Source organism: Giraffa tippelskirchi, chromosome 10, assembly GCF_054371585.1.
Source record: "Giraffa tippelskirchi isolate mGirTip1 chromosome 10, T2T-mGirTip1v1.2.pri, whole genome shotgun sequence".
Lineage (NCBI taxonomy): Eukaryota > Metazoa > Chordata > Mammalia > Artiodactyla > Giraffidae > Giraffa > Giraffa tippelskirchi.
Genome location: NC_137284.1, coordinates 78,783,567 through 78,809,434, shown reverse-complemented (window position 1 = coordinate 78,809,434; position 25,868 = coordinate 78,783,567). Strand labels below are relative to the sequence as shown.

The 25,868-nt window shown below is 40.5% G+C and overlaps 1 protein-coding gene and 1 long non-coding RNA gene across 6 annotated transcripts in view; one reads left to right on the top strand and one right to left on the bottom strand.

Moving 5' to 3' along the window:
• The window catches only part of MALSU1 (mitochondrial assembly of ribosomal large subunit 1), a 61,209-nt gene that overhangs the window by 5,612 nt on the left and 29,729 nt on the right, over window positions 1-25,868 (bottom strand). The window lies entirely within an intron of this gene.
• Window positions 6,131-19,991, top strand: LOC145524375 (uncharacterized). The gene is made up of 3 exons (XR_014067448.1): window positions 6,131-6,201; window positions 16,261-16,494; window positions 19,167-19,991. It is a non-coding gene; the product is annotated as an uncharacterized LOC145524375 (long non-coding RNA).

Here is a 25,868-nt window from a genome sequence, read left to right as displayed (position 1 = left end):
AGGCTGAGATGAATTGGGAGTGTAATGTTGACATATACACACTGCCACTGTAGTGAGCCAGTAGTAAACCAGTGAGCTTGTGGGAAGCTGCTGTACAGCTCCGGAGCTCGCTGGCGCTTTGTGATGACTAGCAGGGTGGGATAGATGGGGTGGTGGTCACAGGGAGGCACAAAGGGAGAGGACCTGTGTATATACATAGCTGATTCATTTTGTTGGACAGCAGAAACTAACACAATATTGAAAAGCAATTATAGTTCAATTTTTAAAAACGTAATTATAAAAGGATCAGTAATAAAAAAATTAAACATGGTACCACAGCACAACCCAGCAATCCCACTACTGGGGATGTAATCTGAGAAACCGTAATTCAGCAAGACACAAGCAACCCCAATGCTCACTGCTGCACTACTAAAATATCCAGGACATGGAAGCAACCTAAATGTCCATCCAGAGATGAATGGATAAGATAGTGTGGTACATATATACAAAGGAATATTACTAATAAAATGTACAAAATTGAGTCATTTGTAGTGACATGGATGGAACTGGAGCATCAGAGTGATGTAAGTAGGAAAGAGAAAAATGAGTATCATATTGGCACATATACATGGAATCTAGAACAGTGGTACAGGTGAACCTATTTATAAGGTAAAAACAGAGACACGGAAGTAGAGAATGGATATGTGAACACAAGGGAAGGGGAGCAGGGGGACAAATTGGGAGAGTAGTATTAGCACCTATACACTGCCATGCGTAAAAGAGACAGCTAGTGGGAAGCTGCTGTACAGCACAGGGAGCCCAGTGCAGTGCTGTGTGATGACCTGCAGAAGTGAGTGGGTGGGTGGGATGGGAGGGAGGCTCAAAAAAAGAGGATATACGTACACATATAGATGATTCTCCTTCTGGGACAGCTTTACAATATTGTAAAGCATATATACACCAATTAAAAATAAATTTTAAAAGATCATTTATCATGAAAAAGAAAACTAAAAATAGAAATATCGTATGGCTCAGAAATCCTTTAGGGATATACCCTGAGAAAATGATAATTCAAAAAGACACAGAACCCCAATGTTCACTGCAGCACTATTTACAAGCCAAGGCATGGAATGTACCTAATGTCTATCCACAGATGAATGGATAAGATGTTGAAAATTTGGAATATTTGGAAACGATGGAGTATTTTTAGCAATAAAAGCAATGAAATGGTGCTATTTGCAGTTATAGGCCACTCTAGGGTGGGCCTAGAGTCTGTCTTACAGAGTGAAGTAAAAAAGAAAATCAAATATATTAACACATATACATGGAATCTAGAAAACTGGTACAGATGAACCTATCTACAGGGCAAAAACAGAGATCCAGAAGTAGATACGAACATATGGACCTGGGGGAAGGGCACGGTGGGATGAATTGGTGGGGTGGCATTGCCATGTATACACTACCATGTGGAAAATACACAGCGCCCGGGAGCTGCTCTAGAGCACAGGGAGCTCCGTGCTCTGTGAAGACTCAGATGGGGTGTGATCTGGTGGCGGTGGAAGGGAGGCTCAAGAGGGAGGGGACATAGGTATACTTATACTTCCTTCACATCGCTGTAGAGCAGAAACAACCACAACACTGTGAGCCAATTATGCTTCAATCCAAAATAAAATTTAAGAAGACCATTATTCATGAAAAAAAACCCTAAAATTAGAACTATCACATGAAACAGCAATCACACTACTGTGTATATACCCAGAGAAAATCATAATTCAAAAAGACATACGCACCACAAAACTATTCACAACAGCCAGGACATGGAAGAAACCTACATGTTCATCCAAAGATGAATGGTTAAGAAGATGTGGTACACACATATATAATGGAACATTATTCAGCCATAAAAAGGAAACTGGGTCATTTGTAGTGATATGGATGGAACCAGAGTCTGTCATACAGAGTGAAGTTATAATATCAAATATCACATATTAACACATATGTGGAATCTAGAAAAATGATACAGATGAACATATATGCAGGTCATGAACAGCTGCAGAAGTAGAGAACGGACATGTGGACATGCAGGAAGGGGAGGGTAAGAACAATTCAGTGGTACTGCCACATATACACAGTCATGTGAAAAATAACATGTGGGAAGTTGCAGTATAGCTAGGGACCTCAGCTTGTGCTTTGTGATTTCCTACGGAGGTGGGATAAGAGGGGGCTGCAGTGAGTGGGAGTCACAAATGGAGGGGATTATGTAAACACATAGCTGATCACTTTGTTGGACAGCAAAAACTAACAAGATATTGTAAAGCAATTAGAGTCCAGTTAAAAATTCAATTTAAAAAAAACTGAAAAAAGACCAGTAATCTTGAAAAGAAATTAAAAACGGAACTAACACAAGCCCCAGAAATCCCACTACTGGGCCTAAAACCTGAGAAAACTTTAACTCAAAAGGACACATGCAACCCAATGTTCAATTCAGCACTGTTTACAATAGACAGGACAAGGAAGCAACCTAGATGTCCATCTTTGATGAATGGATTAAGATGCAGTACATATATACAGTGGAATATTGTTCAGGTATAAAAAGGAATGAAATTGGGTCATTTGTAGAGCTGTGGATGGTCCTGACTCTCCTACAGAGTGAAGTCAGAAAGAGAAAAACGAGTATCATGTATTAATACATATATATGGAATATAGAAAAATGGTACAGAGGAAACTATTTGCAGAGCAGGAACAGACACACAGAACTAAAGAAGGGACATGCGGACACAAGGGAAGGGAAGAAAGGGACAACTGAGAGGAGCACTACCTACATGCATTGCCATGTGTAAAATGCTAGCAGATAGCTAGCGGGATGCTGCTGTGTAACAAAGGGAGCTCAGCTCGGTGCTTTGGAATGACCTACAGGAGTGGGATGATGCACATGGGTGTGGGAGGGAAGCTCAAAAAAAGAATATATGTATACAAATAGCTGATTCTCTTTCTTGGACAGCAGAAACTTAACACAATATTGTAAAGCAATTATACTCCAGTTAACAAATAGATTAAAGAAATAAAAGATCACTAATCTTGAAAAAAAGATTAAAAATGGAACTACCATATGTCAGGGCAATCCATACTGGGAGATTAGTGGATTGGGCAATTGGGAGAGGTGCACTGCCATATGTACAGTGACGTGTAAAACAGCTCGTGTGAAGTTCCTGTACAGCACAGGGGACTGAGCTCACTGCTTGTGATGACCTAAAGGGATGGATGGGATGGAGGGTGTGGTGGTGGGAGAAAGGCACAAAGGTAGGGGATATATCTGTACATAGAGCTGACTCACTTTGTTGGCCATCAGAAACTAATACAACATTGTAAAGCAATTATACTTCAATTTTAAATTTACAGGAATTTTGAAAAGATCGGTAATGTTGGGAAAAAACTAACTAAAAACAGAACTAACATCTGCCCAAGGAATCCCTTACTGGGCATATAACCTGAGAAAACTGTAATTTAAAAAGACATATGCACCCCAGTGTTGAATGCAGCAGTATTTACAATATCCAGGGTATGGAAGCAACCTAGATGTCTATCCACAGACAAATGGATTAAGAGATGTGGTACATATATACAAAGGAATATTACTCAGCCATAAAAAGGAATGAAATTGGGCCTTTGCAATGATGTGAATAGACCCAGAGTCTGTCATACAGAGGGAAGTGAGAGAAACAAGTATCAGATATTAACACATACATATGTAATATAGAAAAATGATACAGATGAACCTATTTGCCAGGCAGGAATAGAGGCAGAAGTAGAGAATGGACATGTGAAGGAAGGAGACTGTAAAATGAATTGGTAGAGTAGCACTGCCACATAAACACTACCATGTGTAAAATGCATAGCTACTGGGAAGCTGCCGTGTAGCACAGGAAACTCAGTTTGATGCTCTGTGATGGGAAGGGATATATGTATACTTATAACTTATTCGCACTGTTGTACAGTAGAAACAACACTATAAACCAATTTTACTCCAATTAAAAAAAAACATTATTCATGAAACAGAACATTTATATAATCCAGTAACTCCACTACTGGGTATATACCCAGAGAAAACCATAGCTCAAAGAGACACACAGACTACAGTGTTCACTGCAGCTGTAGTCACAATAGCCAGGACATGGAAGCAACCTAAATGTCCATCCATAGATGAATGGGTAAGATGTGGTATATATACATACACATACACACACACATACATATACATACAATGGAATATTACTCAGCAATAAAAAGGAATGAAACTGGTCATCTATAATGATGTGGATGGAACTAGAATCTGTCATACAGAGTGAGGTAAGTTAGAAAGAAAAAATCAAATGTTGTATATTAACACACATATGTAATCTAGAAAAATGGTACAGATGAACTTATATGCAGAGCAGGAATAAAGTCCCAGAAGTAGAGACGAATTTAGAGACAAGCACTGAAATATATACAGCGTCATGAGTAAATGAGGTAAGTAGTGGGAAGCTGCTGTATAGCACAGGCAGCTCCGCTCAGGGCTTTGTGATGACCTAGAGGGGTGGTGGGATGGAGGCAGTGGAGGTGACAGGGAGCCCCAAAGGGAGGAAATATATGTATACATATAGGTGACTCACTTGGTTGGACAGCAGACACTAACAACATTGTAAAGCAACTGTATTCCAATTAGAAAATAAATTTAAAAAATAAATAAAAGATCATTAATGTTGGGGAAAAAATCTAAAAATAGAACTACTATATGCCCCAGCAATCCCACTACTGGGCATATAACCTGAGAAAAGACATATGCACCCCAATATTAAATCCGGCACTATTTATAATACCCAGGACATGGAAGCAACAACCTGAATGTCCATCCACACATGAATGGATGAATATGTGGTATGTAAGTATACAATGGAAAGTTACTCAGCCATAAAAAGAAGATAAGTGGGCCACTTGTAGTGGCATGGATGGACCCTGAGTCTATTATATAGAGTGAAGTGAGAAAAACAAATACCGTATATTAATACATATACATGGAATCTAGAAAAATGATACAGATGAACCTATATGCAGGGCAGGAACATCACAGAAGTAGAGCCCGGACATGTGGACACAGGGGAAGGGGAGGGTGGGACTAACTGGAAGACTAGCACTACCTTATATATACGCCCATGTGTAAAACAGACAGCTAGTGGGTAGCTGCTGTGCAGCACAGGGAGTTCCCCTCAGTGTTGTGTGATGACCTAGAAGGGTGGGATGGGGGGGAGCAGTGGGAGGGAGGACCAAAGGGATGAATACATGTATATATGCAGGTGATTCACTTTGTTGGAGAGCAGAAGCTTACACACACTGTAAAGCAATTGTACTCCAATTAAAAAATAAAAGAACATTAATCTTGGGGGGAAAAAAACAACTAAAAATAGAACTAGCATATGACTGAGCAATCTTACTATTGGGCACATACTCACAGAAAACCTTAATTCAAAAAGATACAATGCGGCTTTCCTGCTGGCTCAGTGGTAAAGTACCCGCCTGACACTGCAGGAGACATGGGTCCCATCCCTGGTCTGAGAGGATCTCAGGGACCTCGTAGCGACTAAGCCTGTGCACTGCAACAATTGAGCCTGTGCTCTGGAGCCCGGAAACCGCAACTACTGAAGCCCATAGGCCCTAGAGCCAGTGTCCACAACAGGAGAAGCCACTGCACTGAGCAGCCCAGGCACCCCAACTAGGGCAGAGCCCCTGTTCACACAACAAGAGAAAAGCTCACACAGCAACAAAGACCCAGCACAGCCAGAAATAAATAAAATTATTTTTAAAAAGACACACAGTCCCAATGTTCATTGCAGCACTATTTACAAAAGCCGGACATGGAAGTAACCTATCGACAGATGAATAGATTAAAGTGTGGTGGTTGGTTGGTTTTAGTCGCTAAGTCGTGTCTGACTCTTGCAACCCCATGGAATGTAGACTGCCAGGTTCCTCTGTCCATGGGATTCTCTAGGCAAGAATACTGGAGTGGGTGGCCATTTCTTTCTCCAGGGATCTTCCCGACCCAGGAATCAAACCCAGGTCTTCTGCATTGCAGGCAGATGATTTTCTGACTGAGCTATGAGGGAAACCATACGTACAATGGACTATTACTCAGCCATAAAAAGGAAGGTAATTGGGTCATTTGTAGTGATGTGGATGGAACTAGAGTCTGTCATACAGAATGAGTAATTCAGAAAGAGAAAAACAAATACTGCATATAAACACATACATGAAATCTAGAAAAATGATACAGATGAACTTATATCCAAGTCATGACTAGAGTTTAGAAGGAGAGAATGGACATGTGCACATGCAAAACAGGGAGGGTAAGACCAACTGGGAGGGTAGTGTTGCCACAAATACACTGCCATGTGTAAAACAGATACCTACGGGGTAGTTGCTCTAAAGCACAGCAAGTTCAACTCATTGCTTTGTGATTACCCAGAGGGGGTTGGAGTGGGAGGGAGGCCCAAAGGAATGGGACATATGTATATATAGGTGATTCACTTTGATGGACAGCAGACACTAACACATAATTTTAAAGTAATTATAAGAATTGATGCTTTTGAACTGTGGTATTGGAGAAGACGCGTGAGAGTCCCTTGGACTGCAAGGAGATCCAACCAGTCCATCCTAAAGGAAATCAGTCCTGAATCTTCATTGCAAGGACTGATGTTGAAGCTGAAACTCCAATACTTTGGCCACCTGAAGCGAAGAAGTGACTCACTGGAAAAGACTCTGATGCTGGAAAGGGTTGAAGGCAGGAGGAGAAGGGGACGACAGAGGATGAGATGGTTGGATGGCATCACCGACTCGATGGACATGAGTTTGAGCAAGCTCTGGGAGGTGGTGATGGATGGGGAAGCCTGGCGTGCTGCAGTCCATGGAGTCGCAAAGAGTTGGACACAACTGAGCAACTGAACTGAACTGATACTCCCAATAAAAAATAAGTAAAACATCATTAACGCTGAAAAAAATCTAAAAACAGAACTACCATTTGCCCTAGGTACCCCTTACTGGGCATATAACCTGAGAAAACCATAATTCAAAAAAACACATGCATCCCAATGTTCAATGCAGCAGTATTTATAATAATCAGGATATGGAAAAAACCTAGATGTCCAACAACAGAAGTATGGTGTAAGAAGATGTGGTACATACATACAATGGAATACCCAGTTCAGTTCAGTTGCTCAGTCGTGTCTGACTCTTTGCGACCCCATGGACTGCAGCACGCCAGGCCTCCCTGTCCATCACCAACTCCCAGAGCTTACGCAAATTCACGTCCATTGAGTCAGTGATGCCATCCAACCATCTTATCCTCTGTCATCCCCTTCTCCTCCCACCTTCAATCTCCTCTATCATCCCCTTCTCCTCCCACCTTCAATCTTTCCCAGCATCAGGGTCTTTTCAAATGAGTCAGTTCTTTGCATCAATCAGGTGGCCAAAGTATTGGAGTTTCAGCTTCAACATCAGTCCTTCCAATGAATATTCAGGACTGGTTTCCTTTAGGATGGACTGGTTGGATCTCCTTGTAGTCCAAGAGACTCTCAAGACTATTCTCCAACACATTACTCAGTCATAAAAAGGAACAAATATGAGTCCATTCAACTGATGTAGATACTTCTAGAGCCTCTCGTACAGACTAAGTCAGAAACCGAAAACAAATATCATATACTAATGCATAATTAGAATCTAGAAAGATGGTACTGTTGAACCTATTTGCAGGCAGGAACAGAAACACAGATGTAGACAAAGGACCTGTGGACACAGGGGGGGATGGGGAGGGTGGGACGGAATGAGAGTAGCACTGAAACACACACGCTCTCCTGTGTAAACAGACAGCCACTGGGAAGCTGCTATACAACACAGGGAGCTTGGCTCCCGCGCTTTGTAGTGACCTACAGGGTTGGGATGTCTGGGGGGTGGGGTGGGAGGTGATATATGTATACATATAGGGGATTCACTTTTGTTGGACAACAGAACACTGTAAAGCAATTACACTCCAATTTAAAAATAAATTTAAGAAATAAAGATCAGTACCCCTTAAAAAGAAAATAAAAATGGAACTAACATCATCCAGCAATCCCACTACTGGGCATATAACCTGAGAAAACCGCAATTTAAAAAGGCACATGCTCCCCAATGTCCACTGCAGCGCTATTTACAAAGGCCAGGAAAGGGAAGCAACCTAAATGCCCACCCACAGATGAATGGATAAAAATGTGGGACATGTACAATGGAATATTACTCAGTCATTAAAAGAAACAAAATTGTGCTATTTGTAGTGATGTATGGGACTAGAGTCTGTCATACAGAGTAAAGTAAGTCAGAGACAATCAAATGTAAATATCAACACATACATGGAACCTATAAAACTGGTACAGAAGAACCTATTTGCAGGACAAAAATAGACATGCAGAAGCAGAGAACAGACATGTGGACACAAAAGAAAAGGAGGATGGGACCAACTGGGAGAGCAGCATTGCCACATATACACTGCCATGTGTAAAACAGCTACCAGAAAGTTACTGTACAGCGGAGGAGCTCAGCTCAGCGCTCAGTGATGACCTAGAGGAGTGGCCTGGGGGAAGGGGTGGTGGGAGGAGGCACAAAGGGAGGGGCTATATGTATCCATATAGGGGATTCACTTTGTTGGACAGAAGAGCTAACAACACTGTAAAGCAAGTTTACTTCAAATAAAAATGAATTAAGAAAATAAAAGATCAGTAATCTTGAAAAAAATGAAAAATGCAACTAACATATAACCCAGCAATCGCACTACTGGGTATATACCCTGAAAAACCATAAGCCACGTTAAACACTCATCCAAGTGTTCTTTTTACTGTTTACAACAGCCAGGAGATGGAAGCAACCTCTGGATAAAGAAGACGCGGCACATGTATACAATGGAATACCACTGAACCATAAAACAGAATGAACGTGCGCCATCTGTAGTAAATGTGCATGGACTAGAGTGTCATACAGAAATAAATCAGAAAAACAAATATCATATAGTAACATATATGTATGGAATCCAGAAAAATGGTACAAATGAACTTATCTGGACAGGAATAGAGAAGCAACTGTAGAGAAGACGTGAACACAGGGAAAGGGGAGGGTGAGATAAATAATATTGCTCAGCATAAAAAATATTTAACTGAAAAAAATATTTAACTGGGTCATTTCTAGTGACATGGACTTAAGAATCTATCATACAGGGTGACGTTAATCAGAAAGAAAAATACAGTATAGTAACACATATGGAATCCAGAAAAATGGTATAGATGAACTGATTTACAAAGCAAAAACAGATAAGAAGTAGAGAACAAGCGGACACAGGCAAAGAGGAGGGTGGGATGAATCAGGAGAAGAGCGGTGACATATATACATCTCCGTATGTAAAATACATGGCTAGTAAGAGGCTGCAGTGAGCACAGAGAGCTCAAATCGTGTTCTGTGATGACCCAGAGGGGTAGGATGGGGAAGGGGGAGCATGGGAGGGACGCTGGAGAGGGAGGGTATATATGTATACTTATAACTCATTCACAGTGCTGTATAGCAGAAACTAACACAACAATGTAAACCAAATATTCTGATTACCATTATTCACCAAAAAAAAAAAAGAGAACTATCATACAGCCCAGCAATCACACTGCTGGGTATAAACATACAGAAAGCCAAAATTCAAAAAGACACACCACCACACGTTCACTGCAGCACTATTCACAACAGCCAGGACATGGAAGCAACTAAATGCCCGCCCACAGATAAATGGATAATAAGATGTGGCACATATATATACACTGGAATATGATTCAGTGATAAAAGGAACTAAACTGGGTCATTTGTAGTGATGTGTATGTACTGAGATCTGTCATACAGAGTGAAGTATGTCAGAAAGAGAATCAAATATCATATATTAACACACATGTATAGAATCTAGAAAAATGGTACAGATGAACCTATCTGCAGGACATGAACAGAGTCGCAGAAATAGAGAAGGGACATGTGGACATGGGGAAAGAGTAGCACTGACATATACACACTGCCATGTATGAAGCAGTGAGCTAGTGGGAAGCTGCTGTATAGGACAAGGAGCTCACTGCGGAGCTTTGTGATGACCTGCAGAAGTGGGATTGGTGGGTGGAGTGGGAGGAGGCTCAGAAAAAGGGGATACATGTATATACACAGATGATTCTCTTTCTAGGACAGCAGAAACTAACGCAATATTGTAAAGCAATTACATTCCAATTAAAAATAAATTTATCAAAAAAGATCATTTATTGTGAAAAAGAAAACTAAAAATAGAGATATCACTTGGTTTAGTCTCTAAGTTGTGTCCAACTCTTTGCAACCCCAGGCTCCTCTGTCCATGGGGATTCTCCAGGCAAGAATACTGGAGTGGGTTGCCATTTCGTCCTCCAGGGAATCTTCCCGACCCATGAATCAAACCTGGGTCTCCTGCATTGCAGGCAGATCCTTTACCAACTGAGCTATGAGGGAAGCAGAATTAGCACATGACTCAGAGATTCCACTCTCGGGGATACTCTCTGAGAATGATAATTCGAAAAGACACATGCACCCTAATGTTCACTGCAGCACTACTTACAAAGTCAAGACACAGAAGGCATCTAAATGTCTGTCCACAGATGAATGAATAAAGAACCAGAGGGTGGGACGGGAGGAAATGGCAGTGGGAGGGAAATACAAAGGAGACGATACATGTATACATATAGCGAACTCACTTTGTTGGACAGCACAAATAGTGTAAAGCAATTATACTCCAATTAAAAATAAATTTAAAGCAATAAATAACAGATTAATAATCTTAAAAAATTAAAAGTTAATACTGTATGTTAATAAAATTAAAATTTCATACTGTTAATGCTGTCTGCCCCAGCAATCCCACTAGCGGGGATGAGAAAACCGTAATTCACCAAGATATATACACACCCAAATGTTCACTGCAGCACTGTTTACAATAGCCAGGATATATAAACAACCTAAATCTCCATCCATAGGCGAATGGATAAGATGTGGAAAACACAATGGAATATTATTTAGCCATAAAGTAGCAATATGGGTGCGCTTAGAATTTGTCATACAGAGTAAAGCAAGTCAGACCAGAAAATCAAATATCATATATTAACACATATACATGGACTCTAGAAAACTGGTACAGATGAACCTATTTGCAGGGCAGAAACAAAGATGCAGAAGTAGATACGAACATGTGGACATGGGGGAAGGGCAAGGTGGGATGAATTGGTGGGGTGGCATTGCCATGTATACACTACCATGTGGAAAATACACAGCGCCCGGGAGCTGCTCTAGAGCACAGGGAGCTCCGTGCTCTGTGAAGACTCAGATGGGGTGTGATCTGGTGGCGGTGGAAGGGAGGCTCAAGAGGGAGGGGACATATGTATACTTATACTTCCTTCACATTGCTGTAGAGCAGAAACAACCACAACACTGTGAGCCAATTATACGCCAATTAAATATAAATTTTTTAAAAACCATTATTCATGAAAAAAACTAAAAACAGACCTTTCACATGAATCAGCAATTGCACTGTGTATATACACAGAGAAAACCATAACTGAAAAAGACACATGCGCCACATGTTCACTGTAGCACTATTCACAAAAGCCAATGGAAGCAACTTACACGTCCATCCACAGATGAATGGCTGAGAAGATGTGGTGCATATATACACCGGAATATTACTCAGCCATAAAAAGGAAGGAAATTGGGTCATCCGTAGATATGGATGGAACTAGAGTCTGTTGTACACAGTGAAGTAATAAGTCAGAAAATCAAATACTGTATATTAACACATATATGGAATCTAGAAAAATTAGACATATAAACATATATGCAGGTCATGAAAAGAGTTGCCAAAGTAGAGAAAAAACATTTGGACATGCATGAAGGGGAGGGTAAGAACAATAGTCAGAGCAGCCTTGCATATACACATTGTCATGTGAAAAATACCTAGTAGGTGGGAACTTGCTGTAGAGCTAGAGACCTCAGCTTGGTGCTTTGTGATTTCCTAGAGGGGTGGGATAAAGGAGGTTGGGTGTGGGCAGGAGTCACAAATGGAGGGGATTATTTATATATATAGCTGATCACTCTGTTGGACAATATAAACTATCAAAACATTCTAAATCAATTCAGTTCAGTTCAGTCGCTCAGTCGTGTCTGACTCTTTGTGACCCCATGAATCGCAGCACGCCAGGCCTCCCTGTCGATCACCAACTCCCAGAGTTTACCCAAACCCATGTCCATCGAGTCGGTGATGCCATCCAACCATCTCATCCTCTGTCGTCCCGTTCTCCCCCTGCCCGCAATCCTTCCCAGCATTAGGGTCTTTTCCAATGAGTCAGTTCTTCACATGAGGTGGCCAAAGCATTGGAGTTTCAGCTTCAACATCAGTCCTTCCAATGAACAACCAGGACTGATCTCCTTTAGAATGGACTGGTTGGATCTCCTGGCAGTCCAAGGGACTCTCAAGAGTCTTCTCCAACACCACAGTTCAAAAGCATCAATTCTTCAGCGCTCAGCTTTCTTCAGCGTCCAACTCTCACATCCATACATGACCACTGGAAAAACCATAGCCTTGACTAGACGGACCTTTGTTGGCAAAGTAATGTCTCTGCTTTTTAATATGCTATCTAGGTTGGTCATAACCTTCCTTTCAAGGAGTAAGCGTCTTTTAATTTCATAGCTGCAATCACCATCAGCAGTGATTTTGGAGCCCCCAAAAATAAAGTCTGACACTTTCCACTGTTTCCCCATCTATTTCCCATGAAGTGATGGGACCAGATGCCATGATCTTAGTTTTCTGAACGTTGAGCTTTAAGCCAACTTTTTCACTCTCCTCTTTCACTTTCATAAAAGGCTCTTTAGTTCTTCTTCACTTCCTGCCATAAGGGTGGTGTCATCTGCATATCTGAGGTTATTGATATTTCTCCTGGCAATCTTGATTCCAGCTTGTGCTTCTTCCAGCCCAGCGTTTCTCATGGTGTGCTCTGCATATAAGTTAAATAAGCAGGGTGACAATATACAGCCTTGACGTACTCCTTTTCCTATTTGGAACCAGTCTGTTGTTCCATGTCCAGTTCTAATTTTTGCTTCCTGATCTGCATACAGGTTTCTCAAGAGGCAGGCCAGGTGGTCTGGTATTCCCATCTCTTTCAGAATTTTCCACAGTTTCTTGTGATCCACACAGTCAAAGGCTTTGGCATAGTCAATAAAGCAGAAATAGATGTTTTTCTGGAACTCTCTTGCTTTTTTGATGATCCAGCGGATGTTGCCAATTTGATCTCTGGTTCCTCTGCCTTTTCTAAAATCAGCTTGAACATCTGGAAGTTCACGGTTCACGTATTGCTGAAGCCTGGCTTGGAGAATTTTGAGCATTACTTTACTAGCGTGTGAGATGAGTGCAACTGTGCGGTAGTTTGAGCATTCTTTGGCATTGCCTTTCTTTGGGATTGGGAATGAAAATGGACATTTTCCAGTCCTGTGGCCACTGCTGAGTTTTCCAAATTTGCTGGCATATCGAGTGCAGCACTTTCAGAGCATCATCTTTGAGGATTTGAAATAGCTCAACTGGAATTCCATCACCTCCACTAGCTTTGTTCGTAGTGATGCTTTCTAAGGCCCACTTGACTTCACATTCCAGGATGTCTGGCTCTAGGTGAGTGATCACACCATCGTGATTATCTGGGTCATTAAGATCTTTTTTGTACAGTTCTTCTGTGTATTCTTGCCACCTCTTCTTAATATCTTCCGCTTCTGTTAGGTCCATACCATTTCTGTCCTTTATCGAGCCCATCTTTGCATGAAATGTTCCCTTGGTATCTCTAATTTTCTTGATGAGATCTCTAGTCTTTCCCAATCTGTTGTTTTCCTCTATTTCTTTGCAATGATCTCTGAGGAAGGCTTTCTTATCTCTCCTTGCTATACTTTGGAACTCTGCATTCAGATGGGAATTCTTTCCTTTTCTCCTTTGCTTTTCGCTTCTCTTCTTTTCCCAGCTATTTGCAAGGCCTCCTCAGACAGCCATTTTGCTTTTTTGCATTTCTTTTTCATGGGCATGGTCTTGATCCCTGTCTCCTGTACAATGTCATGAACCTCTGTCCATAGTTCATCAGGCACTCTGTCTAACAGATCTAGTCCCTTAAATCTACTTCTCACTTCCACTGTATAATCATAAGGGATTTGATTTAGGTCATACCTGAATGGTCTAGTGGTTTTCCCTACTTTCTTCAATTTAAGTCTGAATTTGGCAATAAGCAGTTCATGATCTGAGCCACAGTCTGCTCCCGGTCTTGTTTTTGCTGACTGTATAGAGCTTCTCCTTCTTTGGCTGCAAAGAATATAATCAATCTGATTTCGGTGTTGACCATCTGGTGATGTCCATGTGTAAAGTCTTCTCTTGTGCTGTTGGAAGAGGGTGTTTGCTATGACCAGTGCGTTCTCTTGGCAAAACTCTATTAGCCTTTGCCCTGCTTCATTCTGTACTCCAAGGCCAAATTTGCCTGTTATGCCAGGTGTTTCCTGGCTTCCTACTTTTGCATTCTAGTCCCCTATAATGAAAAGGACAACTTTTTTGGGTGTTAGTTTTAAAAGGTCTTGTAGGTCTTCACAGAACCGTTCAAGTTCAGCTTCTTCAGCGTTACTGGTCGGGGCATAGACTTGGATTACCATGATATTGAATGGTTTGCCTTGGAAACAAATAGAGATCATTCTGTCGTTTTTGAGACTGCATCCAAGTACTGCATTTCGGACTCGTTTGTTGACCATGATGGCTACTCCATTTCTTCTAAGGGATTCCTGCCCACAGTAGTAGATGTAATGGTCATCCAAGTTAAATTCACCCATTCCAGTCCATCTTAGTTCGCTGATTGCTAGAATGTCGACGTTCGCTCTTGCCATCTCCTATTTGACCACTTCCAATTTGCCTTGATTCATGGACCTAACATTCCAGGTTCCTATGCAATATTGCTCTTTACAGCATCGGGCTTTGCTTCTATCACCAGTCGCATCCACAGCTGGGTATCGTTTTTGCTTTGGCTCCATCCCATCATTCTTTCTGGAGTTATTTCTCCACTGATCTCCAGTAGCATATTGGGCACCTACCGACCTGGGGAGTTCATCTTTCAGTGTCCTATCTTTTTGCCTTTTCATGCTGTTCAGTTAAAAATTCAATTTAAAAAAACTGAAAAAAGATCAGTAATCTTAAAAAGAAATCAAAAAGAACTACCATAAGCCCCAGCAATCACACTTCTGGGCATAAAATCTGAGAAAACAAAAATTCAAATAACTCCAATGTTCAATGCAGCACTATTTACAATATCCAGGACATGGAAGAAACCTAGATGTCTATCCACAAATGAATGAATTAAGAAGATGTGGTACATACATACAATGGAACATTATTCAGCCATAAAAAGGAATGAAACTGGGTCATTTGTAGAGCTGCAAATGGTCCCTGACTCTGTCATACAGAGAAAACTCAGAAAGAGAAAAACATTCATGATATATTATCACAAATATATGGAATCTAGGAAAATGGTACAGATGAAATGATTTGCAAGGCAGGAATAGACACACAGAAGTATAGAACGGACAGATGGACATAAGGGAAGGGAAGGAGGGGATGCATTGGGAGAGGAGCTTTGCCATATACACACTGCCATGTGTAAAATATTAACCAATAGCTGGTGGGATGCTGCTGTGTACCACAGGGAGCTCAGCTTGTTGCTCTGTGATGACACTAGTGGGATGACATGGGTTGGGGTGCAGGGAGGCTCAAAAAAGGAATATATGTATACAAATAGCTGATTCTTTTTATTTTGACAGCAGAAACTAATACAATATTGTAAAGCAATTATACTCCAGTTAACATACAGATTAAAGAAATAAAAGATCACTAATCTTGAAAAAAGATTAAAAATGGAACTACCATATCACAGCAATCCACTACTGGTATACACCCTTAGAAAACCATCATTCAGCAAGGCACAGGCACCCCAACGCTCACTGCAGAACTAATTACAGAAGTCAGGAAATGGAAGCAACCTGAAGGTCTACCCACAGATGAATGGATAAAGACGTGGGATGCATACAATGGAATATCACTCAGCCATTAAAAGGAACAGAACTGTGCTATTTGTAGTGTTGTGGATGGACTAGACTCTCATACAGAATGAAGTCAGTCAGAAAGGAAAATCAACACATATTAACACAAATATATGGAATCTAGAAAACTGGAACAGATGAACCTATTTGCAGGGGAAAAATAGAGATGCAGAAGCAGAGAACAAACATGCAGACACAGGGAAGGGGAAGGCAGGACAAACTGGTAGAGTAGCACTGCCATATACACTACCATGTGTAAAATCCATAGAGGGAAGCAGCTGTGTAGCACAGGGAGCTCAGCTCAATGTTCAGTGATATCCCAGAATGGCAGGATGGGGCAAGGCTTGTGTGGAAGAGAGGCTCAAGAGGAAGGGGATATACGTATATTTATAATTCATTCACATTGTTTTACAGCAGACAATAACACACAAAACCAAGTTTACTCCAATTAAAAATAAATTAAAAAAAATAGAAAACCATTATTCATGAAAAAAAAAAAAACCCTAAACACAGAATTATCATATGACCCAGCAACCCCACTAATGTGTATATACCCAGAGAAAACCACAATTCAGAAAGACACACACTACTATGTTCACTGCAGCACTATCACAATAGCCAGGACATGGAAGCGACCTAAATCTCCATCCACAGAAAAATGGTTAAGAAGATGTGGTAGATTTATATAATGGACTATTACTCAGCCCCCAAAAGAAGGAAATTGGGTAACCTGTAGTTTGATGTGGATGAGTCTGTCATAGAGTGAAGTAACTCAGAAATCAAATATCATATATTAACACATATGTATGGAATCTAAAAAATGATACAGGTGAACTTACATACAGGTCATGAATGGATTTGTTTAAGTGGAGAATGTCACATGGACATGTACAAAGGGATGGGTACGTCCAATTAAGGAGAGTAGCATTGTCATATATACAGTGACATGTGTAAAACAGATTATCTAGTGGGAAGTTGCTATATAGCACTTCAGCTCACTGCCTTGTGATGACCTAAAAGGATGGGACAGAGAGGGTGGCAGTGGGAAAAATGTACAAGATGGGGTATATATGTATACATATACCTGATTCACTCTGTTGGACAGCAAAAAATAACACAACAATGTAAAGCAATTGTAGTCCAATTTTAAAATAAACTCAAAAGAATTTTTAAAAGATCAATAATGCTAGACAAATAAAACTAACCAAAAATAGAAGTACCATATGCTCTAGGAATCCCTCACTGAGCATGTATCCTAAGAAAACTGTAATTCAAAAAGACATATGCATCCCAATGTTCAATGCAGCAATATTTACAATGTCCAGGACATGGAAGTGACCTAGATGTCCATCCACAGATAAACGGATTAAGAAATGTGGTACGTACATACAATGGTGTATTGGTGGTGGTGGTTCAGTCACTAAGCTGTGTCCAACTCGTGAGACCCCATGGGCTGTAGCCCACCAGGCTCCTCTGTCCATGGAGTTCTCCAGGTAAGAATACTGGAGTGGGTTGCCATTTCCTTCTCGAGGGGATCTTCTGGACCTAGGGATTGAACTCGGGTCTCCTGCACTGCAGGCAGTTTCTTTACCAACTGAGCTACCAGGGAAGCCCATACAATAGTGTATTACTCAGCCATAGAAAGGAACGAAATGGGCATTTGCAGTGATGTGGATGGACCTCGAGTGTGTCATACAGAATGAAGTGAGAAAAACAAGTATCATATATTAACACATATATATGTAATATAGAAAAATGGTACAGATGAACTTATTTGCTGGGCAGGAATAGAGAGGCAGACATAGAGAAGGGACATGTGGACATGGAGAAAGGCGAGGGTGGGATGATTTGGGAGACTAGCATTGACATATACACACTGCCATGTGTAAAACAGATAGCTCTGCTTCAAGCTCTGCGATGACACAGAGGTGAGGGACTCAGGAATGGGGTGGGTGGGACACTTGAGGCAATACATGTATATTTGTAAGTCATTCAGAGTGCCACACGTCGAAAACTAATGCAACATTCTAAATCAATTCTACTCCAATAAAAATATATTTTAAAAATTAAATAAAATACCACTTTTCATGAAAAAAAAAAATCCCCTAAAAACATATCATATGACCCAGCAAACCCACTACTGGGCATATAACCTAAGAAGACCATAATTCAACAAGACACACTGACCCCAATGCTCAATGCACGACTATTTACAAAACCCAGGATATGGAAGCAACTTAGAGGTCCATGAACAGATGAATGACTTAAGGTGTGGTAGGCTTCGGATTCAAGATGGTGGAGTAGAAGGACGTGCACTCATCTCCTCCTGCGAGAGCACCAAAATGACAACTAGAACAACCATCGACAGGAGGACACTGGAATCTACCAGAGAAAGATACCTCAGTCCAAAGACAAAGAAGAAGCCACAGCAAGATGGTAGGAGAGGCACAAACACGATAAAATCAAATCTCATAGCTCCCAGATGCATAACCCACAAACTGGAGAACAATAATACCAAAGAAGTTCTCCCACTGTTGTGAGGGTTCTAAACCACACATCAGGCTTCCCAGCCTGGGGATCTGACAGAGGGCCTGGGAATCCCCAGGTAATTTCACTGGAAAGCCGAAGGGATTCAATTACAAGACTTCGGCAGGACTGGTGGGGGGGGAAGAGACCCCAGTCTTAGAAGGCAGAAACAAACTTTGTGTGAACCAAGACTCAGAGTAAAGGAGCAGTGACCCCACAGCAGACTGAACCAAAACTACCTGCTAGTGTTGGAGGGTCTCCTGTGGAGGTGTGGGTTGGGCAGGGGTTCACCACAGGGATGGGGGCACTGGCAGCAGCAGTCTGGGAAGGTCCCCCTTGGAGTAAATAAACCCTCTTGGGGGTCACCATTAACCCTACCATAGAGTCCACAGACCCCAGGGCTGGGTCACCTCAGGCCAAAAAGGTATCAGGGAGAGAGTGCAACCCCATCCACCAGCAGATAGTTGGATCTGAGCAAGGCCCTGCCCACCAGAGCAAAACCCAGTTTTTCCCCACCACAGTCCCTCCCATCAGGAAGCTTACACAAACCTGGCCCCCTCCACCAGCGGGCAGACAGAGGAAGCAAGAATAATTGCAGTTCTACAGCAACTAAAACAAAAACCACATTACAGAAAGTTAATCATGATGAAAAAGCAGAAAGTTACATCCCAAATAAAGGGACAAGACAAAACCCCAGAAAAAACAACTAAATTAAGTGGAGGTAGACAACCTTCCAGAAAAAGAGTTCAGAATAATGATAGCAAAGATGATTCAGGATATCAGAAAAAGAATGGAGGCAAAGATTGAGAAGATGCAAGAAATGTTTAACAAGGCCTACAAGAACTAAAGCACAAACAGAGATGAATAATACACTAGAAGGAATCACTAGTAGAATAACTGAGGCAGAAGGACAGATAAATGACCTGGATGACAGAATGCAGAAATCACTGCCACAGAACAGAATATAGAAAAAAGAATGAAAAGAAATGAAGACAACCTAAGAGACCTCTGGGATAACATTAAATGCACCAACCTTAGCATTATAGGGGTCCCAGAAGGAAGAGAGAGAAAGGACCTGAGAAAATATCTGAAGAGATAATAACTGAAAATTTCTCTAACATGGGAAAGGAGATAGGCAACCAAGTCCAGGAAGCACAGAGAGTCCCAGGTAGGATAAACCCAGGGAGGAACATACCAAGACACATAGTAATCAAACTGACAAAAATTAAAGACAGAGATAAAATATTAAAAGCAACGAGGGAAAGATGACAACATGCAATGGAACTCCCATCAGGCTATCAGCTGATTTCTCAACAGAAACTCTACAAGCCAGAAGGGAGTGGCAGGATATATTGAAAGTGAGGAAAGGGAAGAATCTACAACCAAGAATACTCTATCCAGCAAGACACTCATTCAGATTTGATGGAGAAATCCAAAGCTTTCCAGATAAGCAAAAGTTAAAAGAATTCAGCACCACCAAACCAGCTTTAATGCTAAAGGAACTTCTCTAGAGAGAAGAGAAGGAAAAGACGTACCTACAGAAAATAAACCCAGAACAATTAAGAAAACAGTAAGAAGATCATGCTGCTGCTGCTGCTGCTGCTGTGTCGCTTCAGTCGTGTCCGACTCTGTGCGACTCCATAGACAGCAGCCCGTCAGGCTCCCCCGTCCCTGGGATTCTCCAGGCAAGAACACTGGAGTGGGTTGCCATTTCCTTCTCCAATGCATGAAAGTGAAAAGTGAAAGTGAAGTCGCTCAGTCGTGTCCGACTCTCAGCGACGCCATGGACTGTAGCCCACCAGGCTCCTCCGTCCACCGGATTTTCCAGGCAAGAGGACTGGAGTGGGTTGCCATTGCCTTCTCTGAAGAAGATCAGATCTTACATATCAATAATTGCCTTAAAGGTAAATGGATGAAATGCAGACTGAGCAGATGAAAACATGTGCATGTATGCACTTCTATTTACCACATCACTCTGCTTGACCCCCCCCAAAATTGTATGTAATTATTTTATATTGTTAGGTTAATCATGCTCCCATTATGGTTGGCAATTGTAATTACCTTTTATTTTTTGTCTGGCTATTGATTGTGAAAACTGATAAACATCTTTCAATATTGTGATTATGTAACTATTACTCACTTAAGTGTATCATGATTGGTCAACAGAAAAATCATAGAATTCTATATCACCGAAACAACCATTTAATAGAAAACCTTATAATCACTTTTTAAAATCCAAATCCATATCAGAATTATCTTGGAATTTTTTGTAAAATACAAATACCCATGAATTGCTGTATTTTGGTCAGAGTTCCAGATATGTTTCTAATGAGCCATGTTTAAAAACAACTGGACTATATGGGGATCTTTTATCCAATTTATTTCATTTTTTCTATTTCATTTTCAGTGCTCCCATTTCATTTAGTTTGATTTCCATTTTCTCCATCTCTTTTTTTTGGATGTTCTTTCTCAAGGCTTTATCAAGCATAGAAGAAAACCCCTTGTATACATATATATAGATAATATGTATAAGTATATATATTTTAGAAAACTTACAAGTTTTGCCTAACTAAAAAATTTATCAAACCAAAATCTACATTTTGATTCCACTTGTTTGACTTAGTATAACTAGAATGCTAGATTTCTAATTAAAAAAAAAAAGAGATATCCAAAAAGCAACAAAAGTTCACTATACAGCACATAGAACTATAGTATCTTGTAATAACCTAAAATGGAAAATAATTTAAAAAATAACATATGTATAACTGAATCACAAGAAAAAAAGAATTCTACTCTTTGAAATTTAGTGCTGTTTATCTTTTTGCCAGTTTTTCTAAATGTCCTATGGACATCTAATAACAATGTATGAGATACAAAATTTTAAATATATTTGTGTAGGATATAAGATTAATACAAATTAATATAAATAGAAATCTATTATATTTTAAATCATTAATGACATCATTCAAAATGCCTTTATTCTTATTTTTTCTGCACTTGACAAAATATTCTCAGAGAAACATCAATATGTCTCACTATGACTATATATTTTTTTCTTTTCCCTTCTATTTTCTTCTAATTTTTGCTTTATGTATTTTTGCTTCTTTGTTATTAGGTGTCTAATAGTTTATGATGTCTATCTTCTTTGTGAACTGTACCTTTTACCATTAAAAATATTCGTCTTTGTTTCATTTAAAAATAGATAACTGTCCCCAAAAAAGATGTGGTGTGTGTGTGTGTGTGTGTGTGTGTGTGTGTGTACATATACATATATGTACACAATGGAGTATTACTCTGCCATAAAAAGGAACAATACTGGGTCATTTGTAGTGATGTGGATGGACCTTTACTAAGTCAGAAAAACAAATACCATATACTAACATACAGATATGGCATGCAGAACAATGGTACATATGATCCTATCTGCAGGGCAAAAACAGAGACGCAGAAGTAGAGAATGGACATGTGAACCCAAGGGAAGGGGACTGTGAAACGAATTGGTAGAGTAGTGTTGCCACATAAACATCACCATGTATAAAACACAAAGGTAGTGGGAAGCTGCTGTGTGGCACAGGAAACTCAGCCTGATGCTCTGTAATGACCCAGATGGGTGGGATGGGGAGTGGGAGGGAAGGGTATATGTATATTTATAACTTATTCGCACTGTTGTACAAAAGAAACTACATAACAATGTAAACCAATTTTACTCCAATTAAAAATAAATTTAAAAAAAAAGACCATTATTCATGAAACAAAACTAAAAATAGAACTATCACATAACCTAGTGACCCCACTACTGGGTATATACCCAGAGAAAACCATAATTCAAAAAGACACACACATCACAATGTTCACTGCAGCAGTATTCCAGGACATGAAAGCAAACTAAATGTCCATTCATAGATGAATGGATAAGCAGATATGGTTTACACACACACACACACAATGAAATATTACTCAGAGATAAAAAAAGAATGAAATTGGGTCATTTGTAACGATGTGGATGGAACTAGATTCTGTCATACAGAGCGAGGTAAGTTAGAAAATCAAATATTGTATATAACACATATATGGAATCTAGAAAAATGGTACAGATGAACATACGTATAGGGCAGGAAAAAGAGTCCCAGAAGTATTCACCAGACATGCGGACATGGGGGAAGTGCAGGACAGGATGAATTTAGAGACAAGCATTGAAATATATACGGTGTCATGAGTAAAACAGGCAAGTAGTGGGAAGCTGCTGTATAGCACAGGCAGCTCAGCTCAGGGCTTTATGATGACCTAGAGGGGTGGCAGGATGGAGGGCATGGCAGTGGGAGGGCGCCCCAAAGGGAGGGTATATATGTACACATATAGGTGATTCACTTTGACAGCAGACACTAACAACATTGTAAAGCAATTGTACTCCAATTAGAAAATAAATTAAAAAGATAAAAGATCATTAATGTGGCAAAAAAAATCTAAAAATAGAACTACCATATGCCCAAGCAATCCCACTACCGTGTATATAATCTGAAAAAACTATTAAGTCAAAAAGATATATGCACCCCAATATTCAACACATTATTTACAATATCCAGGTCATGGAAGCAACCCAAATGCCCATCCACAGATGAATGGATAAAGATGTGGTATGTATATATACACAAGGGAATATTACTCAGCCATAAAAAGGAAGATAATTAGGTCACCTGTAGCGGCATGGATGGACCCTGAGTCTGTCATACAGAGTGAAGTCAGAAACAAAATAACAAATACTGTATATTAATACATATATATGGAACTTAGAAAAATGGTACAGATGAACCTATACGCAGGCAGGAATAGAGTCACAGAAGTAGTGCCCGAACATGTGGACACAGGGGAAGGGGAGGATGGGACGAACAGAAAGATAAGCACTGCCATATATACACTGCTCAGTCATGTCCGACTCTCTGCGACCCCACAAATCACAGCACGCCAGGCCTCCCTGTCCACCACCAACTCCCGGAGTGCACTCAAACTCATGTCCATCAAGTCAGTGATGCCATCCAGCCATCTCATCCTCTGTCATCCCCTTCTCCTCCTGCCCTCAATCTTTCCCAGCATCAGGGTCTTTTCCAATGATTCAGTCCTTCACATCAGGTGGCCAAAGTATTGGAATTTCAGCTTCAACATCAGTCCTTCCAATGAACACCCAGGGCTGATCTCCTTTAGGATGGACTGGCTGGATCTCCTGGCAGTCCAAGGGACTCTCAAGAGTCTTCTCCAACACCACAGTTCAAAAGCATCAATTCTTTGGCACTCAGCTTTCTTCACAGTCCAACTCTCACATCTATACATGAGTAGCTATATAACATCCGGCTAAAGACTAGCAGGTGGGCACTCTTTCTGCCCCCTTCTGATGTCTATGTCAGAAGCTTTCTCTACCTCTTTTATACTTTAATAAAACTTTATTACACAAAAGCTCTGAGTGATCAAGCCTCATCACTGGCCCCGGATAGAATTCTTCTCCAGAGGCCAAGAAACCCAGCGTCTTTCATGGTTCAGCAACAACCTTTCATACAGAGTGAACTCAGAAAGAGAAAAACGAGTCTCATATATTAACACATATACATGGAATCTAGAAAAATGATACAGTTGAACTTATATGCAAGTCATGAATAGAGTTGCAGAAGTAGAGAATGGACATATGGACATATGGGACAGGGAGAGTAAGACCAATTGGGAGGGTAGAATTGCATAAATACACTGCCATGTGTAAAACAGCTAGCTAGTGGGTAGTTGCTCTATAGAACAGGGAGTTCAGTTAACTGCTTTGTGATTACCCAGAGGGATGGAGAGGGATAGGATGGAGGGGCCTAGGGTGGAAGGGAGGCCCAAACGGACGGGATATATGTATGTATAGGTGATTCACTGTTGGACAGCAGAAATTAACACATCATTTTAAAGCAATTATATGCCCATTAAAAAATAAACAGAAAATCATTAATGACGAAAAATTCTAAAAACAGAACTACCATTTGCCCTAGGAATCCCTTACTGGGCATATAACCTGAGAAAACCATAATTAAAAAAAAAAAAACCACATCCACCCCAATGTTCAATGCTGTACTATTTACAATAGTCATGGAAGCAATCTAGATGTCCAACAACAGATAAACGGAATAGGAAGATGTGGTACATACATGCAATGGAATATTACTGAGCCATAAAAAGGAAGGAATTGAGTCAGTTGAACTGAGGTTGATGTATCTAGAGCCTCTCATACATAGTGAGTAAGACAGAGAGAGAAAAATAAACACCATATATTAACATCTAATTGGAATCCAGAAATATGGTACTGATGAACCTATTTGCAGGGCAGGAATACAGACACGGATATAGAGAAAAGACTTGTGGACGCAGTGGGGGATGGGGACACAATTCATCACAGTGGGATGAATTGAGAGAGGAGCACTGAAATATATACATTATCCCGTGTAAAACCGATAGCTACTGGGAAGTTGCTGTATAGCACAGGGAACTTAGCTCTGTGCTTTGTGGTGACCTACATGAGTGGGATGGAGGCTCAAGAGGAAGGAGATAAAGTTACACATAGAGCTGAATCTCCTTTTTGGATAGCAGAAACTAACACAACACAATAAAGCAATTATACTCCAACTGAAAAGAAAAGAAAACCTATGCAGAACACTACATAAATCATAGCCAAGATTTTTGATCCACCTCCTAGATGAATGAAAATGAAACACAGAAGACACATGGGACCTAATTAAACTTAAAAGCTTTTGCACAAAACAAGACAGAAAGAGAACCTTCGGAATGGGAGAAAATATTTGCAAAGGACACAAGTTACAAAGGATTAATCTCCCAAGTACACAAGCAGCTCATGCAGTTCAATATGAAAAAAAACAAACAACCCAATCAAAAAATGGCGGAAGACCTAAATGGACATTCCTCCAAAGAAAACATACAGATGGCCAACAAACACATGAAGAGATGCTCAACTTCACTAATTATTAGAGAAATGCAAGTCAAACTACAATGAAGCATCACCTCACACTTCAGAATGGCCATCATCAAAAAATCTACGAGCATTAAATGTCTAAGAGGGTGTGGAGAAAAGGGTACCTTCTTGCACTGTTGGTGGGAATTTAAGTTGACACAGCTACTATGG